This window comes from Ictidomys tridecemlineatus, chromosome 10 (assembly GCF_052094955.1).
Source record: "Ictidomys tridecemlineatus isolate mIctTri1 chromosome 10, mIctTri1.hap1, whole genome shotgun sequence".
In the NCBI taxonomy this organism is placed as follows: Eukaryota; Metazoa; Chordata; class Mammalia; order Rodentia; family Sciuridae; genus Ictidomys; species Ictidomys tridecemlineatus.
The window spans coordinates 3,684,515-3,698,488 of record NC_135486.1 but is presented as its reverse complement, the minus strand read 5'-3'; the positions used below and the strand labels follow the sequence as shown (position 1 = coordinate 3,698,488).

The window sequence follows — 13,974 nt, the reverse complement described above, 5'->3', positions numbered from 1 at the left end:
AGAGAGAGAGAGAGAGAGAGAGAGAGAGAGAGAGAGAGAGAGAGAGGAGGGAGGGAGGGAGAGAGAGGGAGAGAGAGAGGGAGGGAGAGAGAGAGAGAGAGAGAGAGAGAGAGAGAGAGAGATCTTTTAGTTGCTGATAGACCTTTATTTTATTTATTTATATGTGGTGCTGAGAATCAAACCTCACATATGCCAGGCAAGTGCGCTACGGCTGAGCCCCAATCCCTACTTTTTTTTTTAACATTTTTTGTATTTTTAGGTGTAGATGGACACCACACAAGGCCCTTATTTTCATGTGGCTAAGGATCGAACCCGGGTCCCACCCGTGCTAGGCGAGCGCTCTACCGCTGAGCCCCAATCCCAGCCCCCAATCCCTATTCTTGATGTCACACTTCTTTGGGTCATAAAGATAAGACATTGGTTCATCATGATCAAATTACGTATTTGTTCCAAAAATGGACACAATTTCCCACTCCCAGTTCTGCAAAGCCTCCACAAGGGCCAGCTGAGCCCCCGCGCGGCTCTCACGTGGAGTGACCTGGGGAAAGGAGTCAGGTCGAGGTCTGGGGAAGGGGGTGAGTGACAGGCTGCACACCCTCAGGCCTGCTCATTCACTGAACCTACAACAAATGTCAATGGCGTGTCCAACACGTGCCAAAGAAGACATCAAGGAAGACGGCCCAGGTCCCCACCCAGGAAACCCGAGTCCACTGAGAGGGGATGGCAACCCAAGGGTAATGACAGTACAGTGCTGCCATCGTCAGAGCAGGAAGTGACCAGGCAGGAGGAGAGTTCTGTGGGGTTGGGCGGAGGCTCTGGGCAGGAAGGCAGAGCCACACATGAGCCCCGTGGCCGGGCTGAGGCCACCCCTGCCTGGAGGCCTGGAGGCCTCTGCAGCCTCCAGCCTTCTTTACCTCCTCTATTCTCCACCAAGCCTGAGGCCAGCAACAGGCCAGCAGCTCCCTGTCCTGCTCCACAGAGCTCCTGGACCCCTCACCAAGCCCCAGTGGAGCAGGATGCAGGGTCTTGGCCACAGTTCTCAGAAGTTCTGCATCACCAACAGCAGCTGAGATTCCAGAAAGGAGGCGAGACCAGACAGGACACACACGCCTCCCTCCTCCTAACCACCACCTCCCTTCCATGTTGCAGCCCTCCCTGAGCCGCGGCCTCCCTACCAGGTGGGAGCCCTTCCCCGGCTCTGGCTTCCCTTGGTCTGTGTTTGCAGGCCCCCTCAAATCAGCCAATTACCTGCTCTAGTATTTTCATATCCTAAAACTCCTGTGGAAGGTGGAGATTTCTGTAGTCCCCCGTCAGAAGCTGCAGTTGAAGCCTCAGTGGACCAGCCGAACCTTGCTGAACAAAGGCACCTAGACACCTCCTTGTGGCCGCATCTGCCTCGGGGAGGCACTGGATGCCCCCACGTAGATGGGAGAGGGCAAGTGGAAAGCAGAGCCCTGTTTCCCAAACCTTTCCAGGCAGTGACATCCCAGTGACCTTGCAAGGACAGAGAGGTTGCAGTAAATGCCGTGTGTCCAAAGAGACCGTCCACGGGCAGAGAACAAGCCTCGTGCTGACAGGCGGGCTATGGAAGTGGAGTCAAGAGCTGCTTTTGTGTATTTCAAAGTCTCTCCAGGGATTTGAGGAGAACGTCAATAGTGAATAAATGTGAAATCTTGCAAATCAGCTAGAGCACAGGAAAGTGGGCAAAGTGCCCCATCCTGGTGCTGGCTGGCGAGCTCCTGCAGGGCCACTCTGTGTGAAGTCATCAGTGAGCGTGTGACCTGGTGCAGCGGCTGCCCGGGCCTTGGCACAGCCCGAGCCGGGTCCTCCCTCCCCTGGCCCCAGCAGTCCCTCGGCTGTCCTGGGAACCCCACAGAGCAGCTTCGAGCACTCCCTCCCTGCTCAAGCACCCCTCAAGGAGGAGAAGAGCCCCCAGAGCTAGAGAGTGCTGCGACACAGCTCCACTCCTGCCTCCACCCCTGGGGTGGACGGGTTGGGGGAACGGGAGGAGGGTGTCCAGCCTCAGGTCACGGCCAAGACCACTCAGGTAGAAATCAGGCTTGAAAAGATGGATGGATGGTTTGCTTGTTTGTGTTGAATGTTGACCTTTTCCAGCCAGACAGGCGGGCTGCAGGCTTGGCCTACTTGCAGAGTCCAGCCCCAAGGGACCTGCAGAAAGTGGTCAGAGGGAAGTCGGCCTGGGCGGATGGCTCACCTTCAATCCCCCACCACATTTGGTCTCCTCCCCGGGAAGACGCTCTACCTGGGCAGGCAGAGGCTCCTTCCGATCGTTGGAGGGTAAGAAGGAGAGATGGTCAACTAGAGAGCAGGGCCAGCGGCACTCACGGCACTATGCAGTCAGCTGTCACTGTCACCCCCCAGTGAGGACACAGGGGCTCCACTAACCAGCGTCCCCTGCACAAGACACCGAGGCTCCCCTCACTGGACCATTTGGCTACCGCTTCCCACGATCCTCGGGCACTCTTCCATCATGGTCCATGCTCAAATCACAACGGCTGCCAATGTATTTACCTTCCCTGACATTTTATACTCCCTTCTTGACACCTTGTCTTGACACTGTATCTTTAAGGTGATATTCCTGGTTGCGAAGCCCTGAGTTGTGATTTTTCTATTTTGTTGGTATAAAAATTACCTCATGAATACATCTTTGTTTTTTGAACACTATGTAATTCAAAGACACATCCAACACCCCAAAGAATTTTCTGCTAGTAATTATGCATATCAATCACTGTCTGCAAACTTTTTGATAATTTCCCCATGAGTGAAACATTTGGAGTATCTTTACTTACAACTTTAACACATGACTCACTGTCCATTCATACAGCAAACACTGCTACAGTTCAGTTTCTCTCTTCTCGTAGATGCAGACAGGAGAAGCTGGAAGCATCATGTTTGACTCCTAAACCAGCCTGGATTCCCTTCCAGGAGGGATGCCCGCACCCGCCTCCAGAGGCTGTAATGTGAAGAAGGGTCCCACGGTGAGGCCATCGTCATCCCCAAAGCAGAGCAGCATTGCTCCCACTCAGTGGGACCCTTCCCCAGCCACTCTGAGCGTGAGGTCCTCCTAGCTGAGGTCCCAGCAAGTTGACTTGTGGTCTACCTGGCTTCCTTGGCTCGCCCCTGGTGGGAAGGCAAATGGGCAGTGGAATGGGCAAGTTCATGGGAGAAGAGCAGTGTCCACAGCCCGATGGCAGTGTTTAAACCACGGCCAGGGACAGTACAGCTATCACACGTCAGACCACCCACGGAGCCGGCTCTGCTGTCCCACCCACCCACATACTGACCAGGCCCGTCTCTTCATGAAAAGACAAGGTGGATGAAAGGCCTGTTTAGATCATAAAAGGAACGAGTAAGTTCCCACGTACCTGTGATCCAGCCTCTTTCTATAAGTTATAGATGCCGGGAAAAAATAGACATGCCCTACATGCTTTTAAGTAGCACTCTTCCTGCTGGGTCTCAGTAAACATTAAATAAAAGATATTCTAAAGCGATCCACCCAGCTGCTCTGACTTAACGCTTCTCAAGTGCAGGGCGTGGAAGAGAACACAAGCAAACACAGCAAGGCAAGACGCAGAGAGCACGTGGCCAGGCAGGGCCTCTGGCAGCAGCCCTGTGCCCGCGCGGCTCCCCTGGAAACCACGTCTTCAACAGGCCTGTATGGGCCATGCCACCACTCAGTGAACCACCCACACCCCCTGGGCTGGAGATGGGGGGAACGACTGACCTGGGCCTGGCCAAGCTCTACAAGATTGGCAAGCCCAGACCTGCCCTCGAAGGGGTTCACCATCTGAGTGGGAAAACTTATGGAGGAGGAGACCCTTCCCTGGCTGGCTGCTCCCCACAGGCCTCTTGGGACCTGCTGAGGCAGGGCAGGAGCGCAGCGGCCATCAGCCTTGTGGAGCCATACAAACTGAGTCGCTCCAACATCACAGGGACCTCCCTGTACTAGGTTATGAAAGAACTGACACAAACCAAAGCCCCCTGTCTGAGCAGGGGCGGAGCCATGTCCCTAGGCACTCAGAGAATCAGATTGTGCAATCTCCATGGTAACCCCTTTCTCAGCTGGTAAAACTAGCGTGGTTGAAAGCTTGAGAGCCGTAGGTATGCGCCAGACACTGCAGAGCGCTAAGGGATCCCGTGAAACCTGTCATTCAAGCCACACAGGAAGCAGGAACTCCACCGAGTCTTCAAGACCAAGGGAGAAACAGCGCCTGCCGGCAGCGGAGGACGTACCGAGCCTCCATCCCTTCCTGGGTCCACTTCTCACACCTGGGCCTGCTTAGCTCAGCCCTCAGCCTTCACAGTAAGCAACGTTAAACACTCCAAAAGTATTTACTAAACACTGCTTGTCACTGTCCTGGGTTCTGGGAACACAGACATGAACAAAGCGGATGAGGCCCCTGCCTTGGTGGCACTTATTGGGCGTCTATATGATCCAGGTATGATATAGTGGCAGATGTCAAGTACTCCAGGGAATCCTAGGGAGGGTGGCTGCTGTGGTGACTCGTGCCTGGGGTCAGGCTGCCACACCCTGAAGAGACCTCTTTTGGGGATGGCAGTCTGAGGCTGAGGGGTGACCTAGCCCACCTGGAACTCTGTGGTGATTCACATCAAATGGGATCAAGGCCCATAGGTCTGGGCTTGGAGGAGGTGGGAGTCTTGGAGGGAGCACCCAGAGTTCTGGGCCCTTCTCCCACTGACACAGTGAATGCTGAAGGATGGTGGTCTTGTCCAGAGCACATGGACAAGTGCTTCTTCAAGCCTGTAAAAAGATACTGAAGCTAGAAAGACCCACCAGTCTCCTCCAAACAACAAAGGAATGAGTAGACTATGACAATTCTCACTACCATCTGTCTTAGGATTATTTTCACAATTTCATAACAAGTTGCCCACTGAAGCACAGGTTTTTCTTAGTCCAAGGAATTCTATAATTTTGCTCTGTTCCGGCACCACCAGAGATTTGCTCTGCAAAGCAACCAAGCTGTCCCTGGCCAAATGCACCATCTAGTGGTCAGTTCTGGAATCACATAACCCCTACCACCTTCAGACAGCTGTCCCTCTGTACCCTCTGGGTCAGTTCAAAGACACCCCGCTGCTGCAGATACCAAAATCCACAGATGCCCAAGTCCTTATGTAAGACAGCACAGTATATGCACAAAACCCGCACACCTCCCCACATTCTTTAAATCATCTTTTGACTATTTACGACACCTAATACAATGTAAACACTAGGTAAAAAGTTGTTTGACCAGAAAAAAATTTTTTTTCTGCATGTTCAATGCAGTGAAGAACAGTGGACACCGAGAACCAGCAGAGAGGTTGCCCCTACTGTCTCTTTATCATCTACTTATTTCTCAGAGATGCAACAAAAATGCTTCCTCTCTCAATACCCACCTTTTGCCATTAGCTCCCTCTTCTGCACTCAATTTTCCCTCAGTTCTCTTGGAAAAACTTAGAATTTCACACAGAAAAGTCCCACTTTAGACCCAGAGTCCTTTCAATGGCAGCCGTGTCTCACTGACCTCATCTCCTACCCAGACCCTGAGCCACCCACTCCCTCCCTGGCCTTCTGTGGCTCCCTGAATGTGCCCAGGGCTGCTCACACTGCCCTCTGCCCAGAGCATCCTTCCACCCCCATCTCTGCATCCACAGGTCCTTCCTTCCTTGGGGAGGCAGCTCCTTTAAGGAGAGCTGTTATTGCCATCGTATCCAGATTCTAATGGCTTATTTCAGGTTTTCTCTTCAAAGCACTCATCACTATCTGATATTTTTATTAGTTTATTGTGGGAATACCTCCATAAGAAAGAAAAGTTCTCAAAAGCAGAAACCTTGTCTGTCTCCTGATATATCAAACCACAAGGATCCAAGCCTGCACGTAACAGGAATTCTCTCCATCTTCCCCTGCCCCCAAAATGGAAAATCCATTTTCACAGTCAATATGCATCGGATCAATACCTTTGAAACAGCAATAACAAGAAAAAGGAAACCTGTTGACTTTCAAGTGAAAATCAGGCTCAAAAAAGAGCCAGTAAAGCTCTAAAAACTGCTGAGAATCCTCTTTGAAATTTTCATGTACAACTCTCCTACTTTTTAATTAAATGCATTTTCCTCAAAGACTAACATTTAAAATGAACGTGGTTTATGTAATTTCATTCTTGTTTTGTTTAATCTTTGCCACTGTACCATTACAATCTTCAATCATTGATTTCAAATATATTCTATGTAGCTTCGTTTTGAGTTATACTTTGGCTAGGAACCTAATTGCTGGTAAGTAAGCTATTTCCAAGTGAAAACGGTTTTTCTGAGTTCTAAGCAACCCACTTGCAAAGGACATTTTGAATTATAACCCTTCTGCAAACTAGAGACATTTTTTAGACTGCTTTTAAAAGCTTTAAAAACCCCAGTTAATTTTGCTGTGAACTTTTCCTCTAGACAGCAAAGGATAAAAAAAGACACCAAGAGCAAAATCAGCAAGGAGGGGCCTACATGGCCCAAATAAGCCCTGAGTTCCATGCAAAACGGGTTTCAGAGATACCTGCTGATCAGACACTCTGGACAGAGGTGCCCACAGAGGCAAGCCATTCCCATCCTTAGGGACTAAACAGAAAGGCTGTCAGATGCTCAGGCTTCTGCATCGAGGAATTCCATGAGGCATATCGAATCTGACATGCAGCCCAGGATGACCTTGCTGCCAGCCCCGTCACAAAATGCAGGGGCAGGGATTCAGCCTGCCGGTGCGTGATGCACCAATTGTTCTGGTTTAAAATAGCCTCCTTTCCACTGTGAAAGTCTGGGCAGGTTACACTCAGTCCTTCTCCTCTTGTCTTCTCAGAGACGCACCAAGATGGGGTCTGCTGTATGGGGGAGTTGACAGTGGTGAGTGGAGGGGCCTCGGATCTGCGTGTTCACGTCTCATGAGCCCCTCACGGGTGCCTCTTGTTCACCCTATCAGCTCTTCCTTCCAAGGCCTACAGCCAAAGTCTGCAGTGAGCCAGATTCAGAGTCTGCCTTGCCCAGAGCCTGGAGGCCCCTGATGACTTGGCCCCTCACCAGCTCTGCTCGGCCTTTGTGGTCTGCATTTTGGGATCTGTGATGCCCATATGATCCCTAGTGGCCAAGACGACCTACGTACAGCCTGCACCAGAGGGTGGTTGGGTGACGACGAGGGTGGTTGGTAACCCAACCACCTGCTTTTCACTTCAGGCAACAAGGCGAGAGAGAGAATATCTGGGTTCCTCTCATTCCATCTGGGAGCAGGGCAAGACCTCTGGAAGCTACCCTCGGGGTCTCCTCCAACTGCACCTCCAGTTTACTGAGCTCTGATATGTCTCACCTATATGAAGCAGGGAGCATCCTCCCAGATCCCAAAAGGAACACGGGGAAATGCACAGGCTTCCCCTCCATCTGTCTGCAGGAATGGTGACCAGGACTCCTGCCCCCACATTTCCCCTCCCCTCAGAGTCCCTTAGGACCCAAGGGTTCAGAAGGAGCCTCCCTGCAGCCCAGCTTCCTTCTGGGGCCACACAACCTCACGCTCCAGGGAACTGCAGAGAGCTGTGTCCCTCTAGCCTGTGGAGAACCCGTGACCTCTGTCTTAGTCAGCTTTTCTGCCCTGTAACTAAAGACCCCAGCAGCACAATTGCAGAGGAGGAAACGTTCAGTTAGGGCCTCACACTTTCAGAGGGCTCCGTCCATAGACAGCAGGCTCCATTCCTTGGGGCTCGAGGTGAGGCAGGAAATTTTGGTGGAAGAGTGTGGCAGAGGGAAGCAGCTCACAGGATGACCTGGAAAAAGAGCAACTCCACTCACCTGATGCAAATATATACCCCAAACCACGCCCCCAATGCCCACCTCCAGCCGAATGCTCTGCCTCCAGTTACCACTCAGTTAATCACATCAGGGATTAATTCACTGATTCGCTTGTCCCCATCATTTCTCCTCGGAACCTTCCTGCGCTGTCACAGGTGAGCTTTTGGGGGACACCTCACATCCAAACCGTAACAACCTCATTCAACTTTAATGACACTAGAGGGGCTAGAAAGTCTTGAAAACTCCTCTCTCACTCATAAAGCCTGTTTTTCAAAACTATGGGACATTTTAAAAAATAAATAAAAGATTTTTTAAAAATGCTTTCTACCTGGATGTCAAAAGCTACATTCCCGTTATGAAAACCCTGACCCTCCTGGGGCGAATCAGCGCCTCTAGCAGTGCGGTGGAGACACCTCAGGGAAGGCATGGGACCGGCTTTGACAGATTTCAGAACTCAGCTCCCACCCCAGGGCCGTCGCATGCTTCCCTGACCACCCCCTTGTGCCAGGCTCCAGGCAGCACAATGGGCTTGTTGCCCGTGAGAAGCTGCCCGGCTGGTGCGGCCCCTGTCCCGGGAGGAGGGAGTGGGGTGAGACCAGGGGGCAGGTCCCTGGCAGAAGAGCTGAGATGCTGATCAGCTCTGCCCTGGACTGCAGAGCTGGCTCTGAGGGACGAGGAAAGTGGGACAGTCCAGGGAGGAGGGAAGCCCAGGCAAATAAGCCTTCCATGCCAAAGCACGGAGACTTCCACGTCTGTCATGTCCAGAGGACTCCACACAGGCCATGCGACTCAGCGCCGGGAGAGGCTGGACACAGGGTTGGACAGCAAAGGTCCGAGCATGACTGGTGGCAGGGTCAGGAGGGCCAGGATGGCCGCGTGCATAAGGAGCATCCTCTGGCTTCAGGGTGCAGGGTGGGAGGCTGGAGAGCAGAGGTGTGACTAGCTCACAGTGACGACACGGCTAATGCTGACTGTGTGTGTGATGTCCAAGTGTGTCTCACCCCCACCACTCCCTGGGAGGCAGGCGCCATCAGAGTCCTCCTCGTTTAGAAGGATCCCGAGGCGAAGACAAGCTCAGGAGTCTTCCTCAGGCCCATGACAGGACCAGGCCAGGCAGAGTCTGGAGGCAGAGTCTGACTCCAGAGCCCAGGCTCCCGCAGGGGTCCAAGAAAGGCCCATGACGCTGGGATTTTGCTAATGGCACCAGGGATTGTGCTGGGCAGAATAATGCCCCTCAGCAAAGACGTCTACCTCCTAATCCCCAGAAGCTGTGACGGTGTCGTCTTGTGGCAAAGAGAAGCTAAGATTGCAAATGGAACCCTTCAACTCCCTGAAAACAGGGAGATCACGCTGGACTCCCCGCTGGGCCCAGAGAAATCCCAAAGGTCCTTGAGAGTGGGAGGAGGCAGGATGGAAGATCCGAGGAGGAGATGGATGAGAAAAGCAGAGCCGGGAGCAGTGACGTGGCTGGCTTGGGGACTGAGGAAGGGGCCGGGAGCCAAGGCACACGGTGGCCTTTAGAAGGTGGGAGAGGCAAAGGCAGGACCCTCTCCCCAAGGGCCTGCCACGCCCTTGACCGTGAGCCGGTGAGGCTGGGGTCAACATGTGGCCCACAGACACAGGACGGTACGTTTGTGCCATCTTCAGCCCCTGTGGTCAGTTATTGGGCGGTCCCAGAAAACCAGGTGAGAAATCACCAGTTCAAAGCACAGGAAGTGGAGACCCGTAGACGACGGGGCCCCGCTAGCAGACGGCAGTGGTGCCAGCATGAGGTAAAAGAAGTGGATTCAAAGAGCCTCTAAAGACCCCCTCAGTTCCCCGAATCCAAAGTCCTGGAGCTGAAACGCGGAGCTGACCCCATGGAGCAGGCTGACCCACCGTGGACTCCTGGCCTTTCTGCCTTTTTATTTGACTTCCCTCCGTCCGTCTGTCTCTTGCATCAGGAACCTTGCCGGAACTTCTTGGCATTTTGTTCTTCTCCTTTTTCTCATCCCACGACCACCAGGTTCAGAGCTTCAGGGAGCGAAAGAAGGTCCCCTTCTCCCTCCTCTGCGGCAGCTTCCATTTTTTCCTCCTGTGTGCGCGCCAGGAGGAGCCGACTGGGGTGCAGACAGGCCTCCAGGGCTCGCGCTCCTGGGAGAGGAGCCCTGGGGTGAAGGGTGGCAGGACTGGAGAGGAGCCGAGGGAGGATGGGCTGCAGGGAGAGAGACGGCAGTTCTGCAGGGGAAGCCCTCTCCCGGCACACCTCCCCTAGCCTTGGCCTTCAATCCTGCACCCAGTGAGCAGGCTGATTAAGAGTTGGGGTTCAGAGTTATGGACTTCACTGAGACGGAAGCCAATGGAAGAAACAGAGACGGGCAGAAAGGCAAAGGAAAGAGAGGCTGTGGCGGTGAAATCTCCCCATCAGAGTCCCTCCCACTTTACCCCAGGCCCATTTTTCTTCCAGGCCCGTCATTTCTAAATTCCTGAGAAATCCATAAATCTTAAAGTGGCCTCAAGTCCGCTCTTCTATAACTATGACCCTGCATTGATTAACTGGTGGCACTATTAGCTAGACGTTATATTTTTATACTCGATTAAACAAAGGAGATGTGTTTTTAAAAACCTATAATAGGGGCACATTTCAAACGTTGCCTCTTAGCCAAGCAGGGGAGACAATGTCCACCCAAAGACCCTCAGAAGGACCAGACCATGTAAACAGCGTGTGAGCACCACGCTGGCGCCCCCCTCCCCATTCCTGAGCCTTCCCACGCCCCCCCCCCAGAGTTTCTTGAAAAGGAGAGCCCAAGCCCCGGGGCAGGACTAGGACGCACCCTGGAAGGCCCCACCGCCTGCTCCTCCTCTGAGCTCTGCCGCCTGCTTGCTCATAACCTCAGCAGCGCTGGCTTCCCAACACAGCCTGGAATTCTCCGCCAAGGTGGACATCTACCTAGACCGTGACCAGGAGGACCTCCTCAGACCCCCGTCCTGTGACAAGATGACTCTGGTCAGCTGGGGAAATTGCTGACCTCCTGAGAGTTGGATTTACTGTTGGAGGAAAAGGAGCATTTCATTTAACAGCAATAGACACCAGTGTAAAGACGCATTCTGGGGAGGAAAGTTCTGTCAGTTCTTCAGTTTGGCTGCACATTGTTTTCTATGTACTGAATGACCGCCATCTATTCCGAAAGTATTTATTGAACCAGGTGCTCTAGCAAGGAGCAACATCAAGGACGCGGTCCCTGATCTGTTAGGATTTATAATGTGTTTGGAAAAACAAGACATACAACCTTGAAACACCATAATAAAAGCCACAAGATTTTTTTAGTAATTTTCACTCATGATTTCATCTATGGTTAGATTCCAAAAGGCAGGCCTGGGGCTGTAGCTCAGGGGCAGAGCACTTGCCTGGCACATGTGAGGCACTGGGTTTGAGCCTCAGCACTGCATAGTAATAAATAAATAAAATAAAGGCATCATGTTCATACACAACTACAAAAAATATTTTTTAAAAATTTCCAAAAGGCAGGAAAACAAACAAGTCGGCAGAATTTCAGGGGTGGGAGATGGCAGGTCAGACACGGTCGTGGAAGGCTGTATGGAGGAGGGGATATCTCAGCCGGGCCATGAAGAGAAGGGCAGAGAACTGAGAAAGACTTTGAATGTTTGCAAAACTAGAGGAGCAGAATCCTCGCAGGGTCTGGGAGGCCGGTGGACAGTCCAGTGGGGCCAAAGGGAAGACTGAGAGAGGATGGTGCCGGATTGTGAAGACTCCGGGCTTCTCAAAGGGCACTTGCTGGGAGCTTCAGAAGCCCCAGGACCAGGGTGCATCCTCCTCAAGAGTCAAGCATCAGCAATTTTCTCGGAGCTTTGGAAAGAAGATTAAGTCTTTTAACTGGTTTTGAATGTTATTTTCATAGAAATGCAAATATTGGCATATTGTTATGCAAAGGACCCACTTGCATGAATTTCTAAGATAAAAATACTTCAAAGAATGTTGTCACTTGCAACCAGGACCTCAGCCCTGAATGGTCTTCTCAGGGGACTCCTCCTCTCTGCCAGTCCACTGATAAGCTCTGGGAGTGTATTCCTGATGTTTCCAGGCTCCCTGCTCCCTGCACTGCCTGCCCCCGCCCACCCCAGGTTCTTATCTTGCCTCAGTCAGGTTACTGCAGTTGGTTCCAGGCTGCCTCCCTTTCTCCTGCACCACATCCAAGGTCATCTCTGTAAAAGGAAAATGGAAGGACACTGCTGCCTTGCTAAACCCCTCCAGCCTCCCCTCCCCTGCACTCCAGCGCCTCCCCACCCACCCCTGCACACATCCAAGGACCTGGACGGCCCGGGTACATCCTTCTGCACACAGTTCTTGTCCGTCTGACCACCTCATCCTTTGAGAAAACATGTTTTGCGAACATTGTCCCAACATTCTCTTCATACTATGCAGTTCTTGAACTGAAACCTGAATAAGTTGTCTCAAGGAACTACCTTTTCTTCTATAGCTGGGAGAAAACTGTTGATGCTCCACATTCTTCAGCCCAGGTTTCTTGAGGATCATCAGGAATCTGCAAACATCTTGTGATATGTAAACATTTCTAAAACAACAGAAATTGAACACCATTTTCTTAGATCTTTGTCTTCCACATGTCTAATCCTAAAGCACAAATTGCTTAAGATGCATCAAGAAATGTACATTATTGGCTCACTGTGATGAGTTGGGCGTCCTTTAGGTACTAAGGATGAAGATGTGAAGGAGACACAAGCTGCTCTGTAGAAGCGACAGTCTTGTCCGCGTCTCCATTCCCAGGGTCATTTCCTAACTAACTACTGGGGGATGGAGATCTCACTCTCGGTTGCAGCAGGAAATGAGCCTGGCAGAGCCCCCAGAGACAGGGCTTCTGGGCAAATCTAACCACACGGAGAGAGTCGGCATCACTGGCCCACAGGGAAGCTGGCTTCTGATGAAATCGTGAGCTGGCAGGCCGTCGGCTTCCCCTTGGTATTCTGCAGCGACCTATTTCACAGGGTCTTTTGGGAGAGGACAGGTGCTGCGGGGTCACCGTGCCCATGTGAGCTGGTCCACCTCTTCTTCTGGATAGAGACCCTTGAATAGAAGAAACAGACCCGACGCAGTAAGCCACAGTGCTCCCTTGAGCTTGGACCAGGCAGCGTGGTGGTCATCAGCTGTGCCTGGTCATCCTGACCAGCTCAGCGTCTTCCCTCTTGCCCACGTCAACCACCCACCCACCTCTTTAATAACGCTGGCCGGGGAGAACTGTGCCAGCCCTGTTTCTCTCAGGCCTGGGGTAGTAAGTCTCTTTCTTCTTGGCTGTCGTGAAAACCTCCTGCTCCACAGTGACCAGAACCAGCTTGGCCTCCGCCTCAGATCCGGTCCTCAAGCTCCACGACTCACTCACTGCCTCTCACGATCCAATCGGAGTTTGCCCAAGACGACGTCTTCCCCCATCTCCTTCATCCTGTCTTCTCACAATTTTTAAGCTTCTAAAATCTGCATTTTATCTCAGCCGACTGGATAAAGCTTATAGGGTCCTTGACATAGATCCAAAAATGTTAGCAACTACAGGCAGAACCCATGTGGAATCAGCCAGCGTCAATCTCTGCGTGGCCAAACAGAGAAGGGAAGGCGCTGTGCGGCCCGGATCCGTGCCCCTGTCAGCGCCTGGAGAGTGCAGGGAGCACGGGGTTGGTCAGAGCCGGCACATGTCCCCCAAGAGCATCCGCCCCGCAGTCAAGAGGCAGAGGCGCTTCCTCAGTCTCCAGGGAGGCGAGACCTTGTCCTCATGCTGCCTGAGATGGTCACCCATCCTTGAAGCCAGAGGAGCCCAGGAGGTTCTGACACCCAACACGAATGTCTTCCAGCAGCCCCAAACGAGAACAGAAGATGGGCATCAGCTGGCAAAGAGGCCCTCGGACTTCTTAACCCCGACGTGGACTCACCGAGGACAGAACAAGATGGCCCTGGGCCCTCCCGATCCTCGGAATTCCCCTCTTTCCTATTTTACTAAAAGCTCCTAAGTTGATTAATTGGTCATATAAATACAACCCAATTCCCCAAGAGGAAAAATAAATAGGTTTCATTCTCTTCCCCAGCAACCAGAGCCGCTCCAGGAACAGCATGGCCTGAGACACAGGGGTCATCTGCCCGCT

General features: G+C 52.4%; 1 long non-coding RNA gene across 2 annotated transcripts in view; it reads right to left on the bottom strand.

Annotated features, from left to right (window-relative positions):
* LOC120887313 (uncharacterized) overlaps positions 1-13,974 on the bottom strand; it is a 60,516-nt gene that overhangs the window by 4,577 nt on the left and 41,965 nt on the right. For both annotated transcript variants that reach the window (XR_013426331.1, XR_013426330.1), the window contains exon 2: positions 7,695-7,805. This is a non-coding gene — a long non-coding RNA (uncharacterized LOC120887313). The remainder of the gene's footprint in view (positions 1-7,694; positions 7,806-13,974) is intronic.